Below are 22,334 nucleotides of genomic sequence, written 5' to 3' on the forward strand. Positions count from 1 at the left end.
GTAACTCCATTCTTTTCAGTAGATTTGATGTGTATCAATGCCATCTGCTACCTTGGAGGTGAACTCATATCACTATTGCAGATGAGTGCATGTGTGAGTAATGAGAAGCCTAAATTATACTTTCTGTGCATTTTCTTCAGTTTGTGTTGCTTGTGCCATCAATGCATCTTTACCCCTGAGTTTTCTTATTATCAGAATGTGCAATTTTTCCAAAGCAAGGCAGAAATGTAACAAATTACTCTACCAAAAAGAAATATACAACTGTTAAACTCAGATATATACATAGATATCCATATAATTTATTGTGTGACAAGCGGTTTATATTATAATTTTCATGGTTAAGGCTGTTTCGGCTTAAGACAAATGATGCTTGGTATGTCTTCTATGAAAAAGATATTTATTTTTTTCCTTCAAGTGTTTTATGTTTTTCTTTCACTTCTTCCAGCACTTGGCTGACAATTCCATTAGTTCTTTGAGGTTAGGTATTAAATCTGGAATATATATTGTTTTCACAATTTAAGGGTATCAGTAATAGTCAACAAAAAGTATGTCAGAAATCATGAAATCCAAAAATGTAGATTCTTCAATGTATTCTGAAGTCTTAGGATTCTGCCCCTGCCATTTGACACTTTTCTTAACCTTCTGTAATCTTTTGTAGTTGGACTGGGACAAGGAAGTAAAATATGGGACTTTTATCAGTCCCAAATGAACATCTAAGTCTGGAAGGCAACCTGCAAGAAAATTGGAGGAGGTAATTGCAGAATTTCTGTATATTTATGGAAGCAAGTGTTATTGCATAGATATTGGCAAGGTTGAAATCCTCCACACTGCTATTTGTGGCGGCCAAAGTCCCATTGCAGATCTACAATACATTCTAGTAGGTGCATGAAAGGAACTGCCAAATGACAGACAAAATTGTTTAAACAATTGAAATTACTGCGATCCCCTGAGGAATGTAACTTAAGAGAGGTACATTTTTTTTAAAAAGAAATCAGCTACCAAGTAAGATATTTGAACATTAAGTTACAGAACTTCATATTAATGCTGAGTCACGTGAATTTCAGTGATGGAGACTGGTCTTTCTGGTAAAATCGATAACCAAATTAAAGAAGATGGGCAATTGTCCTGAAGAAGGAGAGCCCCCAACCCATGTGAAATATATCTGTGCACAACTTATACATTAATACATTTATCTTCAAAACTCCCTTGAGTGGTAGGGTGGAATTATATTTTACAAATAGGGAACTGAGGAACAGAAATGATGTGATTTATGACAAGTTACACAGGAAGTCAGTGGCAGAGACAGTAAAAGAACTCAGCTAACTTGAATTTCAGTCCAGTGCTTTAATCATGACCCTGTGTTTCTTCCCAATTCATTCCTGTTTGGGTCAGAAATACTGCAGGAATCCACCCCAGCCAGGATGTGCAGGGACATGCCCATAATATTAAGGTTTACAGAACTTTTATACAAGTGCTTTTTTATTTATTGGGGGGGGGGGAGAATATTCAGGCTTGTTTTTTTTTCCCCCCCCGATCTTGGCTTACCCCAATACTCTGGCTGATCCTGCAGCCCTTACTTACGTGAGCAGTTCTATGGATTTTTTGCAGTACTGGACCCTCTGATTCTGGCCTCTTGATCTTATTAGATAGGTTTTCTGTATAACTGTTGAAGCAAAGACAAGTGTCAGCATCCTGATCATGTGAGTATTGATTTAATTTTGAACAAAGTGTCATAGCAAGTGCAATCTACCCTTTGATCGACAGTCCTCACCTCCAAGATGCTTTTTTGATTTGTGGTTAAAATAGTAGAGCTAGTGCTTGCCAAGTGTGATTCCTCTCATGGCAGCCATGGAGTTTTAGCAATTAATTCAAGATGATGCATACCTTTTCTAAATTTGGATAAATGAAACTGAGGTAATGCACTTCTAAGAATAGCCACATCTGCTACTTCCCCTCCTGCTATCTCCAATTCTCAAACCTCTGCTTTACCATCCCCACTGTATCTTTCCTTGTGGTTGTCTTAAAATCTTTTCCTATGTGAACCCTTGTGCTTAGACTTACCCTTTTCTGCTGAACTAGATTATACCCCTGGCCTCATCATAAACCCATTTCTTTCTCTAAAACTTTCACTGATGATCCCTCAAAGTTGTCTGCCCCAAATCAAGAGCCTAGGTGCTTCTCATGACTATTTATGTATTTAAACTGTATTTACTCTGCCTAGTTTAGTTAGTTAGTATGACTTCCTGAGGTTTGAAACTGTGCCTTCTTTTATGCTTTGTGGCAAAGCTCGGACCTTGTCTCAGTGGGTCCTGTGCTTCCAGGAGGATTATGCTAGCCTCAGAGACTCACTGTGACTTTCCACATAGCCCTTCTTTCTCTAGGGACAAGGGTTATAGCCTATGGAGCCATTTTCATCATATACCAGCAACCCCCTCTTACACAGTCTCTGTTGCTTCACAGTCTCTGTGATTAATTGGGGGGGGGAGGGAGGAAAAGGGGGGAACCCGAGCCAGCACTCTACTCTGGGTTCCAGCCCAAGGACCCTAATAGCAGCGCGCGCGCGCGTGCGCGCACACACACACTCCCTTGACTAACTGGGAGGTTTTTAATTAGTTTCAGACAGCCTCTGATTGGCTTCAGGTGTCCCAATCAACCTAGCTGTCTTTACTGCTTTCTGGAAGGATCTTAATTGGCCCCAGGTCTCTTAATTGACCATTTGCTTACTCTGGTAACAGGAATTTGTTTAGCCTGTGGCTAATATATCTGTCTCCACTACTTTCCTACAGCCATCTGGTCTTGCCGCATCACATATCTCCCCCTCTGCTCAACACCATAGAGTTGGGCAACTTGGGATGCCAGGCAGTGTGCTCATGACAGACCATCAGCATTGCCATGGTGGCATCCAGCCCTGTGCTATATGTCGAACTGGAATGGTTGGAGGGATAAGAACCACCTGGTGACCCTTACATTTTTTTCCTTATTCAGCTGCATCCACTGGAAGGGTGGATGGTCCATCACAAGAGTAAATCGCTGGCCTAAGAGGTAATAGTGCAATGTCTCCATGGCCTATTTGACAGCAAGGCATTCTCTCTCAACTACTGTGTATTTCTGTTCTCTTGGGAGCAGCTTTCTGCTTAGGTAGAGGATTGGGTGTTCCTCTTCTCCCAACATTTGTGACAGAACAGCCCCCAACCCCACCTTGGAAACATCTGTTTGTAAAATAAATTCCTTGTTAAAGTCCGGGGCTATGAGTACGGGATCTTTACAGAGGGCAGTCCAAAGGTCTGTAAATTCCCCTCTGCTGCGTTGGTCCACTTTACCATGTCTGGACCTCGGGCCTTCACCAGGTCTGTTAGGGGACTTGCCCTAGTGGTGAAGTGGGGAATAAACCATTGGTAGTAGCCTACCATGCCCAGGAACGTGCGGACCTGCTTCTTCCGGATCGGCCGGGGCCAGTTTTGAATTGCCTCATGCTTATTTGTTTGGGGCTTCACTATGCCCCTGCCTACAATATACCCCAGGTACCTAGCCTCTGTTAGCCCTATGGTGCATTTAGCAGGATTAGCGGTGAGGCCAGTCTGCCTTAAGGTGCACAGTACTGCCTCAACTTTCTCCAAGTGGGTTCCCCAGTCTGGTGTATGGAAGATGACATCATCAAGGTATGTGTCTGCATAGCTACTATGGGGACACAGCAGCTTATCCATGGGGTGCTGGAATGTGGCCAGGGCCCCATGTAGCCCGAATGAGAGGATGGTGTACTGTAATAGACCCTCCAGGGTGGAGAACGCTGTCTTCTCTTTAGCTTCTTTGGTCAGGAGAATCTGCCAATACCCTTTTTTCAGATCCAGTGTAGTCAAGAATCGGGCACTATCCAGTCGGTTAACCAGTTTGTCAATGCATAGTATGGGGTATGCATCGAATTGGGATACTTCATTCAGTTGGTGAAAGTCATTACAGAATCTCATGCACTGGACCACTGACTGTAAGATTCTTCAATAACCCCTAATTCTAACCTTTTGTTTTCTTTGGCCTTGATCTCTTCTCTTTTGGCTGCTGGGATTCGGTAGGGTCTCAGTGTTACCTTGGCTCTGGGGATGGTGCGAATATGGTGATAGGTCTCAGTCGTCCACCCCAGTTTCCTAGAGAACACATCTCGATTGTGATTAATCATGTTGGCTGCCTCCATCTTAAAGATCGGCATCAAGTTGGGCGATATGCTCACCTGCTCATGCAAATTATCCTCCTGGGGAAGGGCTCCTGGATAACTAAGCATGCCTCTCGATCATGCCAAGGTTTTAGAAGATTGATGTGGTAAATTTGCTCTGGTTTCTGGTGGCCTGGCTGCCACACCTTATAGTTCACATCCCCCATGGCTTTGATCACTTCATAGGGTCCATGCCGCTGGGCCAACAGTTTACTTCCTGCTGTGAGCACCAGCACCCGATCCCCTGGTTGGAACCGTCAAAGCTTTGCTTGGTGGTTATAATGGGTTCCTGTGCTCTCTCCAAGTGTTCCCATACAATGGGCATAACTCGGGCTATACGATTCCTCATCTGCAGTACATGCTTAACTATGATCCTTCGGGATTTGGCTCCTCTTCCCAGGCTTCTCTGGCTATATCCAATATGCCCTGGGGGAGCCGCTCAAATAGTAGTTTGAACGGAGAGAAATCCATGGAGGCTTGCGGGACCTCTGGGATGGCAAACATGAGGTAAGGCAACAGGGTATCTCAATTTTTCCCATCCCGGCTCACCACTTCCCTGATCATGGCCTTGAAGGTCCTATTGAATCTTTCCTCAAGCCCATATGTTTGTGGGTGGTATACAAAGGTCCATAGGATCAACATGGAGCAACGAACAGAGATATTTCATCAGCTTAGACATGAAAGGTGTCCCTTGGTCAGTCAATGTCTCCTTGGGTAGCCCAACCTGGGCATAGATCTGTACTAGATCCTTAGCTATTGTCTTGGAAGCCATGTTGTGTAGGGGGATGGCTTCAGGGTACCGGGTTGCATAGTTGAGTACAACAAGCAAATGTTTTTGGCCCCGAACTGTCTTCTCTAGGGGCCCTAACAGATCCATGGCTATGCATTCAAATGGTACCTCTATTATTGGAAGAGATATCAAACGGCCCCACAAATGTGGGCGAGGGCTATGTAGCTGACACTCCGGACAAGAGGTGCAGTATCACCAGATATCTTTGTGTACTCCTGGCCAGAAGAACTTCTGCAGGATCCATGCATGGGTTTTCTCTACCCCTAGATGTTCTCCAAACAGGTGACTGTGAGCGAGGCTCAATATGGCTTTTTGATGCTTTCGTGGCACCAGAAGACTCTTGCTCCTGCATTTGCTCCACCTGGTACAGGAGATCTTTCTTCACTATAAAGTAAGGTCCTGAACACCGGAACTTCCCTGTCTATCTGTCCCTGTCTATCTCGGCCACCTCTTTCCTGGAATTATTATATCTGGGGTCTTCCACCTGGTCCTGCCTGAAAGTCTCTCTTCCAGGACTAACCTGCCCGAGCTCCCATAGGCCAGCTTCTGCTTCTTCTTCCAATGGCTCACCGTCATCATGGCTGGGGCAGGCCTCTGGCTCACCTTCCATGGTGGTAGTTTCTCTGTTGGCTGCCCATGTCCATCTGCCTACTAGGGCTGTCTTCTGGCCCTGGGTCAGGATCCAGGTTCCCAAGGCCTTCACGGCCTTCCTCTCTTTTTTTTGTCTTTTGGGTCTTTTTGGGGTCTGAAAACAGATCCTGAGAAATCTCAGCAAACATTGGGGGTTGACATTCCCCCGGTGACAAGTCACTGCCCTCAGGGTCCCACCTCCCTCCAGCCTCTCTGGGGGGAGTAAATTATCAAACCTTGGATAGTCCCTCCTAATGACTACAGAATATGGGAGTTTAGGAACTGCGCCCACTGTTACCTCAATAGAGTTCCCCTAAACCTCTATCTCCATCGGGATGATGGGGTAATGGCTCACGGCCCCATGCACGCATGTCACTGCTATGCATTTGGCTTGTAGCAGCTGGCTACATTTTACCAGCTTACCCAATATGAGGCTGATAGCACTCCCAGAGTCCACAAGCGCTGTAGTGTCTCTGCTCTCTTTATCCTCACCAGCCTGGTGTAGTCATGCAGGGCTAATGCAACCCCCGTAAGGTGGATAAGGGAGCACGGGACCTCCCAATCCTCCAAGTTACATTCCAAAGGATCCTCGGTGCTGGGACACTGTACTGCTATGTGTCCCCACTCCCCACATACATAACATCTATAATTGCTTCTAGTCACTCCCCTATCATGTGGGCTAGGGGGTTTAGTCCCAGAGTTCCCCCCACTCATGATAATTCCTTCCTTATGGGGTCCCCAGGGGTTTTTGCCCCCCCCCGGACTCCCTGGGGGTTTGGCTGCCCAACCTTCCAGGGTTGGGGTCAGGTGCTTCCTTCGAAAGGGGCCTTCCCTGGGTAGTCAGGTCAATTCCCTGGCTGTCATCTGTCTTTCCATCAGCATGATCATTTCATCGTAGGTTGACGGATCATTCTGGCCTACCCATTTGCAGAGATCTAGCGGCAGTCCCTGCATGTAATGGTCCATAACCAGAGTCTCCAAAATCTGCTGATGGACCAGGCTGCTCAAGATCGGGCTATGTTGTGGAAACTGGTAAACCAGGTAAAGGCCCTTACAGAGCTGAACTGCGGTCATGATGGGACGCAGATCATGCGGGCCAGCAATTGGCTGCAGAAAATAACGTGGGAGGATGATGTAGAGGCATACCTCCTGGCCTTTGAGAGGACAGCCCTGCGGGAGGCTTGGCCCCGAGAACAGTAGTCTGGCATCCTTGCTCCATTCCTGTGTGGGGAGGCTCAGAAGGCTTACTATGATTTGTCTGAAGAGGCTGTGGCAGACTACCCACAGCTGAAAGCAGAGATCCTGGCCAGATCTGGGGTAACGACCGCAGTGCAGGCCCAGCAATATCATGAGTGGAGGTACCAGGAAAACAAAACCCCACGGTCCCAATTATATGACCTCATCCATCTCGCACGAAAGTGGTTACGAACTGAGTCCCGGAGTCCAGAGGAGATACTAGATACTGATCATTGACCGGTACACGAGAGGACTACCGCCAGACCTTCACGCCTGGGTAAGCCAGAACGAACCCTCCACCTACGACGAGGTTGTCGCGCTGGTAGAAGGGCGAAGGACGGTGAGGGAGCTGACCCGATCAGTTAAGGAAGAAGCACCCTGGGTTAAACTAGCAGCACAAAGCCCTAGAGCTCAGGTGACTGGGTCACCAGGAGAACCCAGGTGGAAAAAGAGAGGGGCTGAAGGCCCACCAGAAGCCACAAAGAGTCAGAGCACTGAGGGGGAAGAGAATTGTGATGTTAGACTACCCAAACCAAGAGACTGGGGAATGCCTAGGGCTCCATACAGATGTTATGCCTGCGGGAAGTGGGAACACATAGCTGCACAGTGTCCCAATGCTGAGGAGCCTATGCAGTATAACCTGGGGAACTGGACAGACCCATGCTCCCTAATCTACCTTGTGGGGATCTCACTAACCCACATATGTACACTAGACCAGTGAAGCTAAATGGGGTAGAGACCACAGCATTGGTTGATTTGGGGAGTGCTATCATGCTTGTCTTGGGGAAGCTCGTGAAGCGTAGTCAGCTGCTGTGGGCTAAGCGTACGGGGATAACATGTGTCCATCAGACAGTTGGTTATTACCCCACCATCCCAGTAAAAATAGAGATTCAGGGGAACACTACTGAGGTAGCAGCAGGTGTACTCCCTAAACTCCCATACCCAGTGCTCATAGGGAGGGACTTCCCAGGTTTGGAGACTTACTCCCAGTAGGGGAATCGGAGAAAGGGGGAAGCCCTGAAAGTAGTGAGGCATCCACAGTAGACTGTCAACCCCCAACCTTCTCTGAAATATCCCCAGATTTATTCTCCACTCCCAAACAGCGTAGAAAGATGAAAAGGGAAAGAAGGGCAGCTAAGGCCTTGAGAACCCGAATACTGGCCCAAGGCCAGAGGGTCACTCTCATAGGTAGGCAGACCTGAGCAGCTGAAAAGGAGGCCACCCAGGAGGGAGAAGCACCTGAGTCTGACCACACCCTTATGCTTCTGAACCAGTAGAGGCAACAGAGACTGGCCCCCTAGATCTCGGGCAGATTAGCCCCGGGAGAGGAAATTTTGGACGGGACCAGGCTGAAGACCCAAGGTATGATAACATTAGGAAGGAGGTGACTGAAATAGATGGGGTTCCTGTGGAAGGGAAAACCCAGGGACCAGGACCCTACTTCATAATGAAGAAGAATCTCTTATACCGGGTTGCACCAGTACAGGGGCAGAAGGTACAGCAGATCCTAGTACCTCAAAAACACCAGAATGCTGTATTAAGTCTGGCCCATAGTCATCTTTTTGGGGGGACATTGGGGGTAGAGAAGACCCTGGCACAGGTCCTGTGATGATTCTTCTGGCCCGGAGCACATGAAGAAGTGCGGAGGTACTGTGCATCCTGCCCGGAGTGTCAGCTGCACAGTCCCCGTCCCCACTTGAGGGCACCTTTAGTACCCCTTCCCATCATAGAGGTCCCCTTCGAGTGAATAGCCATAGATCTAGTGGGACCCCTGGAGAAGACAGCCCGGGGTCCAGACATGGTGAAGTGGACAGATGCCACAGAGAAAGCATTCATGAATCTACAGACAGCCCTCTGCAGTAACCCCGTGCTTATAGCCCCAGACTTCAACAAAGAATTCATTTTACAAACAGATGCATCTGAAGTAGGATTGGGAGCTGTCCTATCGCAGGTGGTCGGAGATGAAGAACACCCAATCCTCTACCTTAGCAGGAAACTCCTCCCAAGAGAGCAGAAGTATGCCGTGGTTAAAAAAAGAGTGCCTAGCTGTGAAATGGGCCATGGAAATACTATGTTATTACCTTCTGGGATGACGGTTTACCCTTGTGACCGACCATGCACCCATCCAGTGGATGCAGCGAAATAAAGAGAAGAATGCAAGGGTGACCAGATGGTTCCTGTCCCTACAACCTTTCCAATTCACCATACAACATTGGGCTGGAAGCCACCATGGCAATACAGATGGCTTGTCACAAGTACACTGCCTGACGTCCCAAGTTGCCCAACCCTGTAGTGTTGAGGAGAGGGGGAGGATATGTGACAGGGTCAGGCCAGATGGCTATAGGAGAGTAATAAAAGGCAGATATATAAGCCCCAGGCTAAGTAGGTCCCTTTTCCCTGGGTAAGGTAACAGGGAAGGTTCCAGAACAATCAAGAACCTTCTGGAGACAATTAAGACAGCCAGGCTAATTAGAACACCTGCAGCCAATCAAGAAGCTGCTAGAATCAATTAAGGCAGGCTAATCAGGGCACCTGGGTTTTAAAAAGGAGCTCACTTCAGTTTGTAATGTGTGTGTGTGTGTGTGTGTGTGTGTGTGTGTGTGTGTGTGTGTGTGTGTGTGAGAGAGAGAGAGAGAGAGAGAGAGAGAGAGAGAGAGAGAGAGAGAGAGAGGAGCAGGGAGTAAGAAGTAAGAGGCACTAGGAGTGAAGAGTGAGAACATGGACTGTTGGAAGACTGAGGTGTACAAGCATTATCAGACACCAGGAGGAAGGTCCTATGGTGAGGATAAATAAGGTGTTGGGAGGAGGTCATGGGGAAGTAGCCCAGGGAGTTGTAGCTGTTGCACAGCTGTTCCAGGAGGCACTCTAGACAGCTGCATTCCACAGGGCCCTGGGCTGGAACCCTGAGTAGAGGTCGGGCCCGGGTTCCCCCCAAACCTCCCAACTCCTGGTCAGACACAGGAGGAGTCGACCTGGACTGTGAATTCAGAAAAACGGCCAAGCTGAGGGCTGCCGTGAAGCTCCAAGGCGAGCAAATCCGCCAATAAGCGCAAGACCCACCAAGGTAGAGCAGGAACTTCGTCACACCGCATAGACTTCTGTTGTGCTGTTGTCTGAACCCAGGTGGCCTCCTGCTGGAGAAACAGTGAGTCACTGATTTCTGGAAGGATCTTAATTGGCCCCATGTGTCTTAATTGACCTGGAGCAACTGCCATTTGCTTACCTTGGTAAAAGGGATTTGTTTAGCCTGGGACTAATATATCTGTCTCCCATTACTTTCCTATAGCCATCTGGCCTTGCCCTGTCACAGCTTATACAGCAGCCACCAAACATACTGATGCTGATCAGTGCAAAAATATGATGATTTAATATTTTTGAGCATGTAAAAATATGCTAAGTACCCCATAGAACAAGTAAAGACAAAGGGTGAAATCCTTGCCCCATTGAAATCAATGGCAAACTCTGATTGACTTTAGTGCTGCTAGGATTTCATTCCTGGTCTTTGTGCTGAAGAGCATGAGGCTACATCTAATGTCAAACAAATGAAGTTCTTAAACAAGGAAGAAGAGACACAGAAGGATAATATGATAAGATCACATGATTATTCAATCATTCATGTACATATCTTGATTTTGCTTATAATGTTGTCTTGGTGAACACTAAATTTATTAATATTAGGGCAGATCAGTGAAAAGAGTCACTTCAAACAACAAAGAAACCAATGTACATAATTACACTGAATATCTCTAGCTAGCTATATTCTTACTGTGACGGGGCAAGACCAGATGGCTACGGAAGAGTAGTCTTATTAGGATCCGGGAAGTGGGCAGGCAAAGTCTGTCGACTGTTAAAGAATCCCCCCCCCAGCCTAAAAGGGGGATCCACAGGACCTAGATACCCAAAAAATTCCAGGGGACAACTAATGAAAATACAGGGACAGGAGTGTGGTCAAAGGGTCAAACGAAGGGAACCGGACGGGGACACCGAGCAGAGAACCCCGGACAGCGCCCACTGCTCCTCAAAGGCGTCAAGGGAGTCAGAGGACACCGCCCAGAGGAACTCTGCCCGAATGCGTGAATGGACCAAGGATCAGAAATAGGCCCCACAGTCAGAGGAGACTCCATCGGCCAACCTCCTCACTCTGGTTTTATAGATGGCCATTTGAGCTAGGGCCAGGAGGAGCTTGACCAGCAGATCACGTGACTTTGTGGGGCCACGGATAGGGAGTGCGTAAATAAGAAGGTGAGGGGAGAAGTGCCACCAAAAACATAATAAAATATTGGTGAAGAGCCGGAATAGGGGCTGCAGCCTGGCACACTCCAAGTATATATGTGCCAGGGTATCCCTCATGCCGCAAAAGGGGCAGGTGTCTGGGATTGAGGTGGACCGCGTCAAGTATGGAAGAGTAGTGGGAGATAGATATATTAGCTCCAGGCTAAACAAATCCCTGGTTAAGTGATAAGGATAAGTGAAATGGCAGCTGCTCCAAGTCAATTAAGATACCTGGGGCCAATTAAGAACTTTCCAGAAGGCAGGGAAAGGCTAGGTTGATTGGGACACCTGAAGCCAATCAGGGGCTGGCTGAAACTAGTTAAAAGCCTCCCAGTTAGTCAGGTGGGGGTGCATGTCAGGAGCTGTGGGAGGAAGTTGTGCTGTTGGAGAGGCTGAGTAGTACACACCATATCAGGCACAAGAAAGGAGGCCCTGAGGTAAGGGTGAAGTGGAGCTTGAAGAAGTGAGGGCTGCTGTGGGGGAAGTAGCCCAGGGAATTGTACAGGTCATATTTCTAAAAGGTCAACTACCATAGCTGATACTATTAGGGTCCCTGGGTTGGAGCCTGGAGTAGAGGGCCTGGGCTCCCCCCACCCAACTTTGCCCCCTAATTAATCACTGAGACTGGGAGACAACAGAGACTGTGCAAGGAAGGATAACTTCTCCTCACCTCCCTTGCTGGCTTATAATGAAAATGGCTCAGTAGACTGTGACCCTCGTCTCTAGAGAAAGAAGAGTTATGTGGAGGGTCACAGTGAGCCTCTGAGGCTAGCGAAATCTGCCAGGAAATGCAGAACCCACGGAGGCAAGGACAGAGCTTTGTCACATTACATATTACTCATTGCCATGGTACCTGAATGCCTGCTGTAACCCCTGAAATAGAAACTGGTATGTATAAAATGATGTATTCTTACAATTTACAGTCTGTATAGAAGAATTAGGAGATTTTCGCTCCTGTATTTGTGACTCGTATGCAGATTAACAGGAGTTTCTTGTGCAACCCTTCTGCCATGTGCTGTCAGCAGTAACAACTGCCATGTTCATTAACTAGGAATTCCTCTTAACATTAGAGAACAGAATCGGCTCAAACCCCCACAAAAAAATTTGGGAAAACTAAACACCTGGGAGCCCCATGGGTATGTCTACGCTTTGTTTTAAAATCTTTGGCCCCGATTCTTAGAGCCTCGGTCTACAGACTCAGGCTTGCACTACAGTTCATAAACAGCTGCAGTGACGTTCAGCCTAGGGCTGGCGCTCGGGCTCTGAAGCTGGGGGAGATAGGTGGGCCTCAGAGCCTGAGCGCCAGCCTGAGCATCTACATAGCTGTTTTTTGCACTGTAGTATGAACTCCATAATCCTGACTCTGTAGACCTGGGCTCCCAGACTTGCTGCTGCAGGTTTGAAAATGCTGTGTGGACACCCATAGAGGAAATACTTCCCCACTCATGAGCACTGAGTCTGTCTATAACAAAAGCAAACCTTTATTCAAAGGGAGAGAGAATGCCACTTCCCATCCCCTCCACTGCACCCCACTCAGTGTTGGTTGTCCAAAGTCTGTAAAGTACCAGAATTCATGTGTGTTCACCTCCCACCCCTGAAGCAGAGTTTAGCAATCTCTCTGTTTCTGCTTACCCCTGTCATGGCCACTTGTGCAGCTGCTCACATACCACTGCCTCTAGGGGTGATGCTGTGTTCTGCGATTGGACCACTCAGAGCAGTTCTTAGTGATTTCAGCTCGTAGTGATTTCAACAGGTAGTGAGCAACCTCACTGCTACTATATCCTCTGTGTTGTCTTTCACAACATTGTCCCCACTCCAGGTCTAAGGTTCTGCCCCCTAAAGTTGCTCATTAGTGATTTCAGCTCTCGTGATCACTGAGCAGAAACAAGGACTCTCAATTGAGTCATAAGAACACAAGGATGGCCATCCTGGGTCAGACCAATGGTCCATCTAGCCCAGTATCTTGTCTTCTAACAGTGGTCCATGCCAGATTTTCAGAGGGAGTGAAAAGAGACCATCTAATTTATTGAGTGATCCATCCTTTGTTGTCTAGTCCCAGTCCAGAAGTTTAGGGTCACCCAGAATATAGGGTTACATCCCTGACCATTGATGAAGCTATCATCCATGAATTTATCTAATTCTTTTTGAACCCAGTTAACATTTGTACTTCACAACATCCCCTGGCACCAAGTTCCACAGGTTGATTGTGTGTTTTGTGAAGAAATACTTCCTTATGTTTATTTCAAACCTGCTGCATCTTAATTTAATTTGGTGATCTCTGGTTCAAGTGTTATGTGAAGGGCTAAATAACCCTTCCCTATTCACTTTCTTCATACCATTCATGATTTTATAGACCTCTCTCATATCCCCTCTTAGTCATCTCTTTTCCAGGCTGAACACTCCCAGACTTTTGAATCTTTTCTCCTATGGAAGCTGTTCCATATCACCAATCAGTTTTGTTGCTCTTCTCTGTGTTTTTTCCAATTCTATTTTTTTTTCCTTTTTTGAGATGAGGCCACCAAAACTACAATCAGAATTCAGGGTGTGCCTCTACCATGGATCTATATAGTGATATGATGATATTTTCTGTCATATTATCTAGCTTTTCCTAACAGTTCCCAACATTCTGTTAGTCTGATCAGCTCTGTGTTGAAACACTAGATGGGGAGGGTCAAATGGTATTGAAGATTCTTCAAATTCCACAGCACTTGGTAGGAACACCTATCCCCACCCATTCTGACTTTCACTTGGATTTTACATTATTACCCCCTGTGCAGTGAATGAGATTACAGTTATGGTGACATCCTCAGGACATATTAATTACAGTTCTGCTTCTCTTTAATCATACAGTAAGGTTAGTAACATTTAATTACCTCTGAGTCCAAGACTAAAGTGAATTTTAACCCATTACAGACAAAATTGATCACTTTGGCAAAGAAGGTCACCCTGCTGATCACCTAGGCAAAGTAGGTATGTCTATAGAAATACAATTGGATCATGTGGTCTTTTCCCCCAGTTCATCAGCAGCGAGCAGGGAAGAGTCCATTCAGACCCTGATTACACTTGTGTTCGCTGAAGACAGAAGAGACTCCAGTGCACAGAATCCCAGTGAGATAGAGCCATGGGCTTGAATGTGTCATACAGAGGATTAAGTTCTCCTACAAACTGTACAGTAGATTCTCTAGATGTCTAAGTTACACTCCCTACATGCACCAAACTCCCATTGATTAACAACAAATGCAGATGCACATATGAACACAGGGGCAGCCAAAAAGACATTAAGAGATTCACCATGCCAATCAAAGAGGAAAGTTTAAAAATTTGCAGATTTATGGTCAAAGTAGTTTCAAAGCTGGGCTAATTTCATCCCTGGTGTAGCTCCTTTGACTTCAGTAGAGTTAGACGGGCTTCAACAAAGGCTGAATTTGGTCCTACATTTTTCACTCTTCCTTCACAGTAACCATAAAGCTCACTCTGGCTTTGAATCATGGTGTGAATTTCAAATTCATTTTAACTTTACAGCTAATGTGTTTTTATAGCAACACTTATCTTCAAAATGCACTTATCTCCAAAAAGCTAGTTTTGAAAGCCACGCCAAAATACATCTTTTTCCCACCTCTGTCCCCACCCGCAGGAGTAGTGCCATATAGACAGTGAAAACCTACTTATCTGCTCTACCTCCAACATGTCTTGAATGCATTTTTACCTTTTTTTGGTGCTTTGGCTGCCATAAACTGCATTGTTGCCTGGAAAAGGTTAAAAAACTGAATGCATGAATGTAATTGGAAACCTTATCCCTTATTCTGAGCACTTATTTCATGACCTAAAATGAAAGATTAAAGCAATTACTCTGAGCATGCTTTATAGGGTCTAATATAAAAGAGGCCTGACTAATAGATCTATAAAAGAATAGTCCCAGCTGGGTTTGTAGTGGAGGATGCAGTTCATTATGGGAAACGGGAATAAATTTTGTTTTTAATGTCTGGGTGAGCAGAAATGGGAAACAGCAGAAAGCTGACAGATAGTTTGGAGATAACAGTAAGCAAGCTAACTACCTTTATCTTACAAAATATAATCAAACTACTTTACTGTCTGTTCAATGAGTTGTGCGGACTGGGCGCAAAACAACAATCCCAGGCCGCCCCCCGCTGCTTGGGAAAAGAGGATTATGGGGGACAAAAGTACAATGAAAGAAGAAGAGCGTTTTTGTTTTTTAAAGTAATAAGGAAATAGGTTTTATCGGGGAAGGAAATTCAGTGCCTGTTCCCCAAGTCATCCCCCCAAAATATTTTCCCAGAGCCTTTTTCTTTCAGGAAATGTGCAGCATGTTCATACCTATAAGAGGTTAATTCACCAGAATCATATTTATTTATTCATTTTTGGTTTGTGGGGGAGAGAGAGGCTGCAGCTAGGATGCATTTGGCCCAATTTTTAAAATACACAGTACACATCTATTTCTGTCAAGGGCAACACACCAGTGCTTGATGATTGGATTTGTAGGTTGCTTATGGCTGGAATATAATTGTGAACTTATTCCATTTATACCAAACATCTGAGGTCAGGGAAAGCATGAACTTTGTGGATAGAGAAATATTTGCTTAGTACATTGGTTAATCCAGAATCTGTTTTATAATCCCTTTTCTTTTTTGTGAGAAGTTTTTTTCTTCTCCTTTTTAATTTTGATATACTCACTTCTCTTCCATTTCTCTATTCCATTTTGCAATAATAAACCATGGTGAATGTAAAGCAGCGGGGTGTCTCTCTGGAGTTCTTCCTTTGAAGGGCAGCTGGTGTCAACAGGATTTCTGAGAAAGGACCTGAAAGCCTTCCATTATGGACTATTATATGGGGTGTAAGAACATTTTCAACTGGCAAACTGAATGCCCTTCCTCTCATGTTGCTCCCTAACACTGGGTCATCTAGAAAACTTGTCACCCAAATTCCTGAACATTAAAGCAGGTAGCTGGCTTTGACTCTTTTTTCAGTAAAAGGAATTTCTTTTGGTCTTCCTTCCTAACCTTGCCCACCAGTTTAACTTCAGGGTTTGCAGTTAATTCAAGGTTAATATGCCTCATTTCACCCAAACATAATGAGGCTATGATCATCCTTGGGCCAGAGTTTATAAGATATTTCAGTACCTAACTCCCTAATCTGGCCCTAATTCAAAAATATTAATGCTAATCACGTAGTTCTATATGATCCTCTCTAATGCTTAGTTCAGAAGGGTGAAAAGCAACCTAGATCTCATGGAAAAGGGACTAATGCAAGAGGGCTATACATAGGAAAACTGCAGCTTTGTGATATGTTCCCCACAACACTTAGCACAAATGACCTCTGTGCAGAAACTCATCATGGCTCATTAGCTGCAAACTAAACAATGGAGTAGCCAAAGAGCAAGAGAAGGAGATGAGAAGCAGCTGTTCTGGGTGGAATATTATTTTATGTGGACTGATGTCTATATTAAAAACAAACAGAATTAGTTAAAACAGCTTGGAGGGGCCAACCCAGTTATGCTGCCAATGCTGAATGGGTATGTGCACATTCACAGGATGTCTGGCCAAGTGGCATGGGGAAAGGGAGACTCAATGAATGTCTGACTATGTAGCCAAGGTCTAGGGGCTAGGATATTCAGTGAAACCCAGGTTCTCTGCATCTACGGTACAGTTTGACATAGGCAGATTTGGGACTTTTTAACATATGTGCATCCCTTTGTGTAATTTTACTTTTTTTACAATTTTTACAATTTTTGCCCCAAATCCCTAAATGGCCCCCTCAAGGATTGAACTCACAACCCTGGGTTTAGCAAGCTAATGCTCAAACCACTGAGCTATCCCTCCCCCCAATATACACACAGAGAATATGAAACAATGGGTTTTATCATACACACTGTAAGGAGAGTGATCACTTAAGATAAGCCATCACCAGCAGCGGGGGGGGGGGGGGAAGGAGGAAAACCTTTCATGGTGACAAGCACAAAATCTTATTTTTGTAGTTAGCAGAAATATAAAACTGTGAAAAGTTGTCCAAGGTCTCACTCATACAGGACTGAAGACATGGTGCTGACAAGCACCATGAAAGGTTTTCCTCCTTTCCCCCCCATGCTGCTGGTGATGGCTCATCTTAAGTGATCACTCTACTTACAGTGTGTATGATAAAACCCATTGTTTCATGTTCTCTGTGTGTCTATATCAATCTCCCCTCTGTATTTTCCACCAAATGCATCCGATGAAGTGAGCTGTAGCTCACGAAAGCTTATGCTCTAATAAATTTGTTAGTCTCTAAGGTGCCACAAGTACTCCTTTTCTTTTTTCATTAGATTGTGATACTGTGATGATGAGGATCAAGTAAGTACCAATAAATATATCTCCTGCCAAAGCAGATTTATTCCATACAGCATATTCTCAAGTGCTGTTTCTGGTCTTGCTTTTAATTATTCAAGAGACAAGACTTCTACTTTCCTCTGCCCTAGCTTAAAAAAACCTCACTTTTAGTACATCCACAAGAAACAGGTCAATGAAGTCATGCATGTAATGCAAGCAAAGGCAAGTTCACACATACCCTTATACAGACCCTGGGCAACACACGTTGCCTGCTGTAGTCTCATAGACTCAAATAAAGAGATTTTGACATTAGAGCCTGACTGTCATCAATTGCATAACTCTGCCAGTGCAAGCAGGAGAAAGCTCTTAGACTTGCTGATCCTTACATGTCTTACTGTGTCTGTGCAAGATACAAAAACAGAAGCTGGAAAGATAAGCAGCCTAAGATCCAGATGCCCAGCAGTTTGGAAAGACATTGAGAAATCTCCTTAATTTCTTCTTGACATTTATATTCCCATTCTATGTTCTTTTTGTACACTAACATGAATAAATTCTTCTGTGATGTGCTCCTCTATACCTCCAACTTTTCCTTAAAAAATGCTGTTATCAAAAAAACTCTTTGGCTAGGACAGGAACTTGTTTTTCTAAGGGGTTGGATCTATTCTGGGAGCACACAACAAGTGAACTGACCTATATACAGTGAATTCAAAACTCCCTGGTCAGTACAATAGGTATTTCTAATGTGGAGTTTTATCAAGTAGGTCAGGAATGACAAGAGCTAGCTGAGCTTTATGAGGAGGTTTGCACAGTGCTGGTCTCATTATTCTTAACTTTAGCTGGTGCTATCAGTGCCTCATAAACATTCATCAAATTCAATAAAATTAAAAAAAAAAGTCAAAGAGAGGAGAAACAATCCAACTCTGTATTAACTAATTACACACTGTACAGAGGGCTTTTGTATGAAAGCACCATGGAAAAGACATACTTTCAGAATAAAAGTATTTGTAACCCCCTCTGCAAAATGTAGTTTGAATTGGCTTAGAAAAGCTGTAGTCACATCAACAATTAGCAACCTTTAAAGGAAGACAGGACAGGCAAGCAAGAAGTCAGCTATGAGGGTAAAAGCACAATTTGTCAATTATTCCTGTCCACTGATTCAAAAAAAGAGAGGCCTTGATAGAATATTTGTTGACCAATAACACTTAGATGAATACTTGCTTAAATTGATTGCTTTGACCATCGGTGAGTTTCTGAAAATGAAATCTTCTCTCCCCCCAACCCCACATAATATAGAGGGAATATTTCATCTCACCTTTATTGATTTGATAATGAGGAGATATAAGCTCTATGCAACTCTGGGATATCTTAACCCAAGAATAGATCCTTCAATAGCACTGTAAACAAAGGCAAAATAAGCTTCTCTGAGGGCCAGGACAGAGAGACAGACTGTAGATACCTGCTAGCTGGAATTCAGAGTTGCCACTCACCTCTGTTTTTTACTAGATTGCAGACCCTTCTGCTGGTCCCCTGGTGTGTCAAACCCTTTCTTGGCTTTCATGCAGCATGCACAATTTCCTGTGAATCTGAATTTAGTTTGAATTTCATCCTGTGGTGCTGCTTGCTGATTGGTCTATTGAATTGTAACATCAGGTCACGGTTGACTGGTGTGACCAATGAGAAAGCAACAACACACCATAAAATGAAAGGAAATCATGCAAAATGCACAAAAATTGAGGAAAGTGTAAAAAAATATCTCAGGGACTAGAGAAAAGGGCTTTATGACTGACTTAGTCAGCTTAACACAGACTGTACAAAACCCTTCTATGAGGCTGTAGTTTTTTATCCTGTTGGGGAGCAGGGGGAGGGGGGAAGTGCCTCTGACCCTGAACAGCCTTTTCTCTCACTCTGCTTCCAGAAGTGGGACTGGGATGTGAACAGACTTCCCCACCCTATACTAGAGAATGATGACACAAGCCAACTCATGGGTATAGCTTTGTGGGAGTGGGTTGTCTGACAGAGCCATTGAAATTTTACTCTGGTGGAACAGGAGACAAAAAGAAATTAGAATCTAAAAGGGACAGTAGCTTCACTAGTGCAGTTTAGCCCAACCTGGAAGGTGGTAATCTTACTGGACTTGCGGATATAACTTGCACAGTATACAGTGTTTTAGGAGTGCATATTAAATGCCCCACTGAACAGAGTGAGACAGAATACTTGATTACCTGGACTGAGCCCTCTTGTTCCTAGTTTGACAGAGAATCAAGTAATTGCAAGTACAATTTGTGATCTGCAGGTGTTTTTTAGAAATCAGTTGTAGACTGACATCATTGAGTAAAGCAAAAATTGTTTCACAGGTGTTCATTGTTTTGTGAAACTGCAGAATCAGTGACAGTATCTTGGAAAACCAGCTTTTGAAGCCAAACACTTTCAACCTGCCCATTTTCCTCTCTGTCCTCTGACGTAGCCCATTCTGTTTCTGATCAGTACTAATATAAAGAAAGATGTTTCTCCCTTATCATTTGTGACAGGAGTCACAAAACTGATTGTGAACTGATTCTGGCTACAAAACTGTTGTATTTTTGGATTGTGGACTGGAGCATCAGCAGTCTGTATATTCTTGGTATTTGGTGAGCAACTGATGTCTGTCTGAAATGCAAAGTTACTCCCTGGCAAGGCTGTTATTCAGTGATAAGTTTGTCAATGATAATGCTGGACACTTTGATGCAAAATTTGAATAGACTTTGTAGAGTGGGATAATACTGTCTTGAATCAGTCAGTGCTGCATCATCTTTTTAGGTCAGCACTTGTTGTGGGATGGAATCACTGTGGGTTTGGCTCAGTATTCTAAATAGTCAGACTCTTCATGCAGCGTTTTCATGAAGGCTATTAGGGAGCTGAGCATCTTCACTTTAGTTCTCCTTTCATGGTGTAATTCCTGCAGATTTATCCTTGTTGCACCCTGGTAAAACAGTATTCTCAAAGGTGCACCAACCACAAAGGTTCTCCAGCTAGTCTTCTTCATTATGGAATGGGCTTTACAGGCAGTATCAGATAATTGATTTATAAGGCAAATTTTTTAAAGAACATTTAATGCTTTATTACGTTTGACTGATATGAACTCTGACAGTCTGATAGTGGCAGAATCATCTTGTACTGTATAGTGTATATACTTCTTTTGAGCTTAATTGTAATGTAAGACTATCCATGAGTAAAATACATTGGACCAAATTAGTCCTAGTGTGACTCCATTAAAGTCAGTGGCCTAGTGAAGAATTTCACCTAATATGTGTATGAATTATAGAAACCCAAAGCAACCATTTGATTTTACAGCATAACACTAGAAGCAGGTGAACCCACCTTGCCAAAAGATTACCTTAATGAATCTTTGACTGAATTTTCAGCTGTGACTTTTACATTCGGGAAGAAGGCCAGCCTTGTATTAAGACACCCAGGTATGAGGCAGGAGATTTGGATTCTATCCTTGGCTCTGTGTGATGGGGCATTCACCCCACATGACCACAGATGGGGTTAAAGTTGGAAGAGAGGTCAATTAGCCTTAGGCTGCACCTGCTGGGGAGCAAAGGGGCAATGAGACTGATTGAGAATGAAGCTCACCTGGATAGAAACAGGCAGGGGCTTCTATAAAGCCTGGAAGCTGAGGCAAGATCAGAGGGCTACTGGGAGGTGAGCTTATAGTCACACTCCCTGATATAATGGAGGTGGGATAAAGAGAAACTAGGAACCTGAGAAAGGCAGGGTAGGAAGCATCCCAAGATAGTTAAGTGCAAAGCAGACTGTAAAGAGTTACAAAGGGATCTCACAAAACTGGGCAATAAAATGGCAGACAAAATTCAGTATTGATAAAAGCAAAAAGTAATGTACATTGGAAAACATAATTCCAAATATAGATACAAAATAATGGGGTCTAAATTAGCTGTTACCACTCATGACAGAGATCTCGCAGTCATTGTGGATAGTTCTCTGAAAACATCCACTCACTGTCAGCGGCAGTTAAAAAAGCTAACAGTGTTCAGAGCCATTTGGGAAGGGATAGATAATAAGACAGGAAATAATATGTGTCTGTATACATCCATGGTATACCTACATTTTGAGTACTGTGTGTAGATCTTGTCACCCCACCTCAGAAAAGATGTATTGGAATTGGATCAGGTACAGAGAAGGGCAACAAAATGATTAGGGGTATGGAACAGCTTTTGTATGAGGAAATATTAGAAAGACTGGGGCTTTTCAGCTTGGAAAAGAGATGACTAAGGGGGGATATGATAGAGGTCCAACAGATCTTGACTGGTTTGGAGAAAGTGAATAAGAAAATCTTATTTACTCTTTCACATAACACAAGATCTACGGATCACCCAATGAAATTAATAGGCAGCAGGTTTAAAACAAACAAAAGGAAGTACAGTACTTCTGCCCACAATTCACAGATGACCTGTGGAACTCTTTGCCAGGGATGTTGTGAAGGCCAAAACTATAACTGGATTCAAAAAAGAATTAGATAAATTCATGGAGTACAGGTCCATCAGTAGTTAGTAGCCAGGATGGTCAGGGATAAAACCCCATGCCCTGAGTGTTCCTTGCCTCTGTTTGCCAAAAGCTGGGAGTGGATGACAGGGGATGGATCACTTGATGACTACCTGTTCTGTTCATTCTCTCTGAAGCATCTGGCATTGGCCACTGTCGAAAGCTAGGATACTAGGATAGATGGACCATTGGTCTGACCCAGCATGGCCATTCTTATGTCCAGAGAAGGAACAATAATGTCTGAGGGAGTATAGACCTGAACTGCTGGTTTGAGGGTCCCTGGGCTGGAACCTAGTATAGAGGCTGGGCCCAGGTTCCTCTACCAGCCACAATGGGAGTG

The 22,334-nt window shown here is 44.5% G+C and overlaps 1 long non-coding RNA gene across 1 annotated transcript; it reads right to left on the minus strand.

Moving 5' to 3' along the window:
• Positions 1–291: 291 nt before the first annotated feature.
• LOC119849956 lies at positions 292–19,020 on the minus strand. Its single transcript, XR_005290656.1, has 3 exons — positions 18,940–19,020; positions 1,582–1,663; positions 292–731 (listed from the first exon to the last, which is right to left on the minus strand). It is a non-coding gene; the product is annotated as an uncharacterized LOC119849956 (long non-coding RNA).
• Between the last annotated feature and the right edge of the window lie 3,314 nt (positions 19,021–22,334).

This window comes from Dermochelys coriacea, chromosome 1 (genome assembly GCF_009764565.3).
Source record: "Dermochelys coriacea isolate rDerCor1 chromosome 1, rDerCor1.pri.v4, whole genome shotgun sequence".
NCBI classification, from domain to species: Eukaryota; Metazoa; Chordata; order Testudines; family Dermochelyidae; genus Dermochelys; species Dermochelys coriacea.